This window comes from Schistocerca piceifrons, chromosome X (assembly GCF_021461385.2).
Source record: "Schistocerca piceifrons isolate TAMUIC-IGC-003096 chromosome X, iqSchPice1.1, whole genome shotgun sequence".
Taxonomy (NCBI): domain Eukaryota; kingdom Metazoa; phylum Arthropoda; class Insecta; order Orthoptera; family Acrididae; genus Schistocerca; species Schistocerca piceifrons.
In genome coordinates this window covers 122,266,631-122,274,775 of record NC_060149.1, presented here as the reverse complement: position 1 = coordinate 122,274,775, position 8,145 = coordinate 122,266,631, and the positions used below count along the sequence as shown (strand labels likewise).

The 8,145-nt window shown below is 44.5% G+C and overlaps 1 pseudogene; it reads left to right on the top strand.

Moving 5' to 3' along the window:
- Window positions 1-1,066: 1,066 nt before the first annotated feature.
- On the top strand, window positions 1,067-1,186 carry LOC124723709 (annotated as a pseudogene).
- Window positions 1,187-8,145: the final 6,959 nt, after the last annotated feature.

Here is an 8,145-nt window from a genome sequence, read left to right as displayed (position 1 = left end):
CCCTAATTTTTCCACATGGGATCCAAGATTTACTAACATAATATTTTAGGTAAAATATTTACAAATTAATTACGTATGTATCATCTGATAAGAGTATATTCTACTGGTTATTATACAGGGTTGTCACAAATGATTGAAGCGATTTCACAGCTCTACAATAACTTTATTATTTGAGATATTTTCACAATGCTTTGCACACACATACAAAAACTCTAAAAGTTTTTTTAGGCATTCACAACTGTTCGATTTGTGCCCCTTTAGCGATTCGGCAGACATTAAGCCGATAATCAAGTTCCTCCCACACTCGGCGCAGCATGTCCCCATCAATGAGTTCGAAAGCATCGTTGATGCGAGCTCGCAGTTCTGGCACGTTTCTTGCTAGAGGAGATTTAAACACTGAATCTTTCACATAACACCACAGAAAGAAATCGCTTAGGGTTAAGTCGGGAGAGCGTGGAGGCCACGACATGAATTGCCGATCATGATCTCCACCGCGCCGAAAATTCAAAGCGTTTGACTTTGTCATCGGGTGTCAGGGCTTGTAGCAATTGTAAACGGTAAGGCTTCTGCTTTAGCCTTTTCCGTAAGATTTTCCAACCGTCGGCTGTGGTACGTTTAGCTCCCTGCTTGCTTTATTCGTCGACTTCCGCGGGCTACGCGTGAAACTTGCCCACACGCGTTCAACCGTTTCTTCGCTCACTGCAGGCCGACCCGTTGATTTCCCCTTAGAGAGGCATCCAGAAGCTTTAAACTGCGCATACCATCGCCGAATGGAGTTAGCAGTTGGTGGATCTTTGTTGAACTTCGTCCTGAAGTGTCGTTGCACTGTTATGACTGACTGATGAGTGCATTTCAAGCACGACATACGCTTTCTCGGCTCCTGTTCCCATTTTGTCTCACTGCGCTCTCGAGCGCTCTGGCGGCAGACACCTGAAGTGCGGCTTCAGCCGAACAAAACTTTATGAGTTTTTCTACGTATCTGTAGTGTGCCGTGACCATATGTCAATGAAAGGAGCTACAGTGAATTTATGAAATCGCTTCAATCATTTGTAATAGCCCTGTATATGCCAACGGCCGTGCCGCAGTTATTAATACCGGTTCCCGTCAGATCACCGAAGTTAAGCGCTGTTGGGCTTGGCTAACACGAGGATGGGTCACCGTCCGAGTCTACCGAGTGCTGTTGGCAAGCGCGGTGCACTCAGCCCTTGTGAGGCCAGTTGGGGAACTACTTGAGAGAGACAGTCACGAAAACTAACAACGGCCGAAAGAGCCATGTGCTAACCACATGCCCCTCCGTATCCGGTCAGGCCTAAGGGCTGAGGATGACACGGTGGCCGGTCGGTAACTTTGGGCCTTCAAGGCCTGTTCGGGCGGTTATATACTCCTGGAAATTGAAATAAGAACACCGTGAATTCATTGTCCCAGGAAGGGGAAACTTTATTGACACATTCCTGGGGGCAGGTACATCACATGATCACACTGACAGAACCACAGGCACATAGACACAGGCAACAGAGCATGCACAATGTCGGCACTAGTACAGTGTATATCCACCTTTCGCAGCAATGCAGGCTGCTATTCTCCCATGGAGACGATCGTAGAGATGCTGGATGTAGTCCTGTGGAACGGCTTGCCATGCCATTTCCACCTGGCGCCTCAGTTGGACCAGCGTTCGTGCTGGACGTGCAGACCGCGTGAGACGACGCTTCATCCAGTCCCAAACATGCTCAATGGGGGACAGATCCGGAGATCTTGCTGGCCAGGGTAGTTGACTTACACCTTCTAGAGCACGTTGTCCTGTTGGAACAGCAAGTTCCCTTGCCGGTCTAGGAATGGTAGAACGATGGGTTCGATGACGGTTTGGATGTACCGTGCACTATTCAGTGTCCCGTCGACGATCACCAGTGGTGTACGGCCAGTGTAGGAGATCGCTCCCCACACCATGATGCCGGGTGTTGGCCCTGTGTGCCTCGGTCGTATGCAGTCCTGATTGTGGCGCTCACCTGCACGGCGCCAAACACGCATACGACCATCATTGGCACCAAGGCAGAAGCGACTCTCATCGCTGAAGACGACACGTCTCCATTCGTCCCTCCATTCACGCCTGTCGCGACACCACTGGAGGCGGGCTGCACGATGTTGGGGCGTGAGCGGAAGACGGCCTAACGGTGTGCGGGACCGTAGCCCAGCTTCATGGAGACGGTTGCGAATGGTCCTCGCCGATACCCCAGGAGAAACAGTGTCCCTAATTTGCTGGGAAGTGGCGGTGCGGTCCCCTACGGCACTGCGTAGGATCCTACGGTCTTGGCGTGCATCCGTGCGTCGCTGCGGTCCGGTCCCAGGTCGACGGGCACGTGCACCTTCCGCCGACCACTGGCGACAACATCGATGTACTGTGGAGACCTCACGCCCCACGTGTTGAGCAATTCGGCGGTACTTCCACCCGGCCTCCCGCATGCCCACTATACGCCCTCGCTCAAAGTCAGTCAACTGCACATACGGTTCACGTCCACGCTGTCGCGGCATGCTACCAGTGTTAAAGACTGCGATGGAGCTCCGTATGCCACGGCAAACTGGCTGACACTGACGGCGGCGGTGCACAAATGCTGCGCAGCTAGCGCCATTCGACGGCCAACACCGCGGTTCATGGTGTGTCCGCTGTGCCGTGCGTGTGATCATTGCTTGTACAGCCCTCTCGCAGTGTCCGGAGCAAGTATGGTGGGTCTGACACACCGGTGTCAATGTGTTCTTTTTTCCATTTCCAGGAGTGTATAAGCGAATTTTGCCTGATTCATATAACATGGAAAGTGCCATATATGGCCTATTCTCAGGACAGGACAACACTGTGTCAAAATTTAAAAGTTTGATCTCTGTATAGCAAGACACTGAAAAACAAAACGAAAAATGAAGAAAGAGAGAAACAAAATAAAACAAAAGTTCAAAAAAGCTGAGCGGAATCTATAGTCATACATATAGCCCGCGAGATATCAAAGCATAGTACGTATTCAAATCTTGCCTAATCTCTTATCCTAATATTTACATAGCTTTGCATGAGTACTACTCATATTCGGCACATACTGTAGTTATCGAAGTCAGAACACATCCGTCTGTGTCTTGAGTTTGAGGTGATTATCTTACAAGTAACTACTCTTATTACTGTTTACATCAACATAGCATCTACATCTACATGTTAGCTCTGTAAATCACACCGCCTTATCTACATACACCCTAAAAAGAAAAACCAACGCACCAGGAAGGAATTACCTAAACGGGACGTAGATCTGTATATTTGATGTACACGTAGACACGCACCAATTATTACATTCATCGGACCACCTTCACGACACTTCTCTGTTATTCCAATTTACATACTTATATCCTAATTGGTAGATATTTCAATAGTCAAAGCAGCAGTGTGGCTAGTAAAGTGTTTCTCCTCCAGTTTAATATTAAGAAACGAGTGTTATATTCAACTAAATATCTGGTTTTACGCCTCTTCTAACCTTGAACACATTATCATCATCATCCTCATCTACACACACACTAAACAGAAAAACCAACGCAACAGGAAGAAATCAACCAAACTGGACGGAGATCTATATATTTGATGTACATGTAGACACACACGGATTATTACAATTTGAGAAAACTTGTATAAAATATTTGAGAGAAAGAGCTCCACAATTTGAGCTAGTTAAGGATGCGTTGGGCCACCCCTGCTGCTTATGCAAGCAATTATTCGGCTTGGCGTTGATTGAAAGAGTTATTGGATGTCCTCCTGGGGATATCGTACCAAATTTGTCCAATTGGTGCGTCAGATCGTCAAAATACCGAGCTGGTTGGAGGGCCCTGCCCATAATGCTGCAAGGGTTCTTAGTTGGGGAGAGATCCAGCTTCCTTGTTGGGCAAAGCAGAGTTTGGTAAACACAAAGACAAGTAGTAAAAACTCTAGCTGTGTGCGGGCGGGGTATTGTCTTGTTGAAATGTAAGCCCAGGATGGTTTTCCAGCCGGCCGGGGTGACCGAGCGATTCTAGGCGCTACAGTCTGGAACCGCAAGACCGCTACGGTCGCAGGTTCGAATCCTGCCTCGGGCATGGATGTGTGTGATATCCTTGGGTTAGTTAGGTTTAAGTAGTTCTACGATCTAGGGGACTGATGACCTCAGAAGTTAATTCCCATAGTGCTCAGAGCCGTTTGAACCATTTTTGATGGTTTTCCATGAAGGGCAAAAAAATGGGGCATAGAATATCGTCGATATACGGCTGTGTTATAAGTGTGACGCAGATGACAACCAAAGTGGTGCTACCAGGAAATGAAATGGCATACCAGACCATTACTCCTGGTTGTCGGGCAGTACGGTAGGTGACCGTCAGGTTGATATGCCACTATCGCCTGGGGCGTCTGCAGACACGTCTTCGCTGGTCTTCGGATCTCATTTCGAACCGAGACTCAGCACTGGAGACAATTCCACTCCAGTCAGTGACATTCCAAGCCTAAGACATGTCTAGACTGAGGTAGCTTACCAACCTGACTGTCGTCAGCCATTCGGCGGCCTGGGATGCCATTTCTTTCATGGATGAAACCCCTTTGGTTGTCAACCGTGGCATCCTTCCAGCACAGCGGTATTTCGACAATATTCTACACTCTGTTTTGTTGTCCTTCATGGTCAGTCATTCTGGGCGTACATTTCATCAAGATAATGCCCGCCCGCACAGGGTGAGAGTGTCTTCTGGTTGTTTTCGCGCTTTCCAAACCCTACCTTGGCCATCAAGGTTTCCCGGATGTCTCCCCAACTAAGAACGTTTGGAGCATTATAGGCAGAGTCCATCAACCAGCTGGGCACTTTGACGATGAAACACGCCAATTGAAAAAAAAAAAAAAAAAATTGGCATGATATCCCTCAGTAGGTCATCCAACAACTTTATCAATCACTGCTAAGCTTAATAACTGCTTGCATAAGTGGCAGGAGTGGACCAGCGCGTTACTTACTTGGTTTGCGAAGCTTTTCCCTTCAATAAATCACCCAATTTTTCTAAAATTGCAATCGTAATTCCCTCGTGGTAGGTTTTTTTTGTCTTAGAGTATAATAGTATTCTCCCGTAACAACTTCGTTAAGGCACCTTCCTTCCCTGTGCATCAAACCTCCTGTAGATATGATACTATAGTTTAACTAATTACACATTACCTTCAAGGTCTCATTTTAATGCAAATGTTTCCTTAGATCCTTATAGGAGTATGATCTCTTTATTTTATCACCTTTAGAATAAGCCAGGAGATTGCTCCCTGTATGTGGTATCAGTACAGTCCTTCAAGATCGAATATACAGAACTTGCAATTACAAATGTTCTTGTGCAGAAGAAATGAGTTGATTTGTGTTCTTAAAATAATGTAGGCTCCTACTTGGTAAGACTGTATTTGTCGTAATTTTCTCTCTTAGTGTAACTTACGTAAGAGTGCCTGTTAAAAATGTAAATGTCTTGTGACTAGGGCCTCCCGTCGTGAAGACCGTTCACCGGGTGTAAGTCTTTCGATTGGACGCCACTTTGGCGACTTGTGCTTCGATGGGGATGCAATGATGATGATTAGAACAACTCAACACCTAGTCCCTGAGCGGAGAAAATCTCCGACCCAGCCGGGAATCAAACCCGGGCTCTTAGGATTGACATTCTGTCACGCTGACCATTTTTTTATCTCATTTTGTTCTACATTCTTCGTTTAATTTGTTCGTGGCGGACTTCCGATGACACTCATTCAAATTTTTTGTTGATCCGTTCACTCAATTATTTTTTATTGCAGAGGGTAGCTAACCCTCCATTCAGCTACCGCTGTTGTTTGAGTATAATTATTAGTTTACTTACCTTTTCCTCCCAGGAACATTCTGCTTTGCATACTCGGAGCAGAGTAAATCTCTCTAAATTTACTTATCAGATCAACTGGAGATCTATTCAAAAGCTCCTTACGGGCCACTCAAAAATCTATTTTATTCCACTGTCAAATGCTGCTTTCATAGACCATGGGAAGGAATATCCACTGCAGCAATAAATTACATGGGAGCAGACATCCATATGATATTGCTAAAAGCTTAAACTATCAGTTTTCTTTCTACTAAGGATATGTACATGTCTCAACAAATCTTTGTAACCCATGACGTTGCGACAAGTCAACTGTGCTTGGCTCAGTTACTTTATTCATTATTTGACTGTCTGTATCATCAGCTTGACTATTTTGTGCAGTTGTGTTACAGGTGGGTGCAGTTTTGGTTCTAATAACTTAATTTTAATCCTATAGCAGAAATTACTGTGATTCATTTTTACCTTTATCAGATATAGTGTGATTTAATGGCTATCGACGTTCAAACAACATTTAGCCGTCGAGAAGTCTGTTATTCCGTCCTTTTCACGTAAAATGTCTCGGCCTAAAATACACTTGACTATTAGTCCATTTGTGATTAAGAAAGAGTATTGTGTTATTCCATTTCTTAACCTTACTTCTACTTGAGCCTGGATCCTTACATTTTGCGATTTAACTCCGATAGGGTCAAGAATTCCACAGTTCTGGATTGGGTGTGTGGTTAACTTTGTATATTCTCTTATTTTATCATATAAACTTGTTGATATAATACAATCGTACCTTCGCCTAGCGCAACATCAGTTGGTATACATCCCACTAAATCATAGACAGTAGTCAGTACAATTTCCTTCTTTACTTCATGACACTTAAGCTGATCGGTTACTAACTCTTCGCCAAACATCACTGTAACGTAGCTTCTCAGTTGTGTTTCTTACGTCACCAAAAGACCATCTCATGGCAATATATTTGCTGTTACAATTTTAACAATGTTCTGTGGCATGGTTCACGAGTTTGTTTACATTAACAATACAGTTTAGCACAAAATTTCGTGTAAGTTTGGTTTGTTTCTGTTCTGATAAGTGTGTTCTTCATAATCATGGCAATACATTTGTCGGGTGTGATTGTAACTGGTCCGGTTTCGTTACCATCTCTATTCAATTGAATGAGATTTGATGGACTGCATTCTGGGTGCCAAGTATAGTGTAAATGCAGTATCATCGGCTGTGTTCAGAATCGATACCGTCGCTTTCTAACATGCCTTGTCTGTTCCACCTTTCACGCGGCGGAGAAAAGGCTCCATGTCGCTGTTATTATTGTTGTGCGCGTTAAGGCCTACGTTGTTCGTGAAAACCTGGAATGTTTATTCGTCGCACAGGCATTCATCGAGTAATATCGATTTCATAAAAGTCACTGCCCCCATGCCATATGTTAAGTGCACGATTGGCGGACGTAGCTGATGTCCTTCATGTGTATTTCATTGTGTAGTGCAGAAGAAACATTTTTGTCACTTGTGGTAGTTCCTCAAAGAAATACATCCGGTGCTGTCTGTCTCATATGGGATGGCTCTTTGTGTACACTACCAGTTTTTATTGTATCACTGACATGTGGTTCCGGCAACATTTCGTTTATTATGCTTTCAGATGATTTCACTTTAGGTTCAATAAGTTTACCTGAAATGACGTAATGAGTTTAATCTGGCTAAACTATTTGTGTCAGTTCTGAATTTGATTTTACATTAACACTACTTAACATTTCGTTATGTTTAGTTGAAATTTCACTACAGTAACAAGAAAAGGTAGTGTTGCTGGTACTGTTTGTTCTACCTTGACCTGATCATGATGTGCCTTACTAACGTGCGGTGTTACGTTATAGCTATATTCTGATTGCAGTAAAATTTCACCTAATACACTCTCAGACAGATTTACTTCGCGCTCGATGTTCGGCTCCGAAGCGTTATTCTGAGTTGGGAATTTGGTAGTTGATGTCTGCGCTGTGTGATGTCTGTGAATTTGCGTTTCTACCTCAACTACTGAGCAGATCATTCTCTGGAAATCACAGAAAGCGCGTCTGTCTAAAGGAGGCAAGAAAAACACGGTAAGGTCGTAGTAGAAACGATTGGTATTGTACACACATCAAAAAAAGTTTTGCATCACTTCAGTTCCGAAAGTTCCGTAACCTGTACAGAAAATTGGAATAGAGATCAACACAAACATCATTTCCACCCTTTCTATTGCTAATGGAAACCACACATCGCGTTTCCTAGCACCGTACAGCGAGACCTTCAGAGGTGGTGG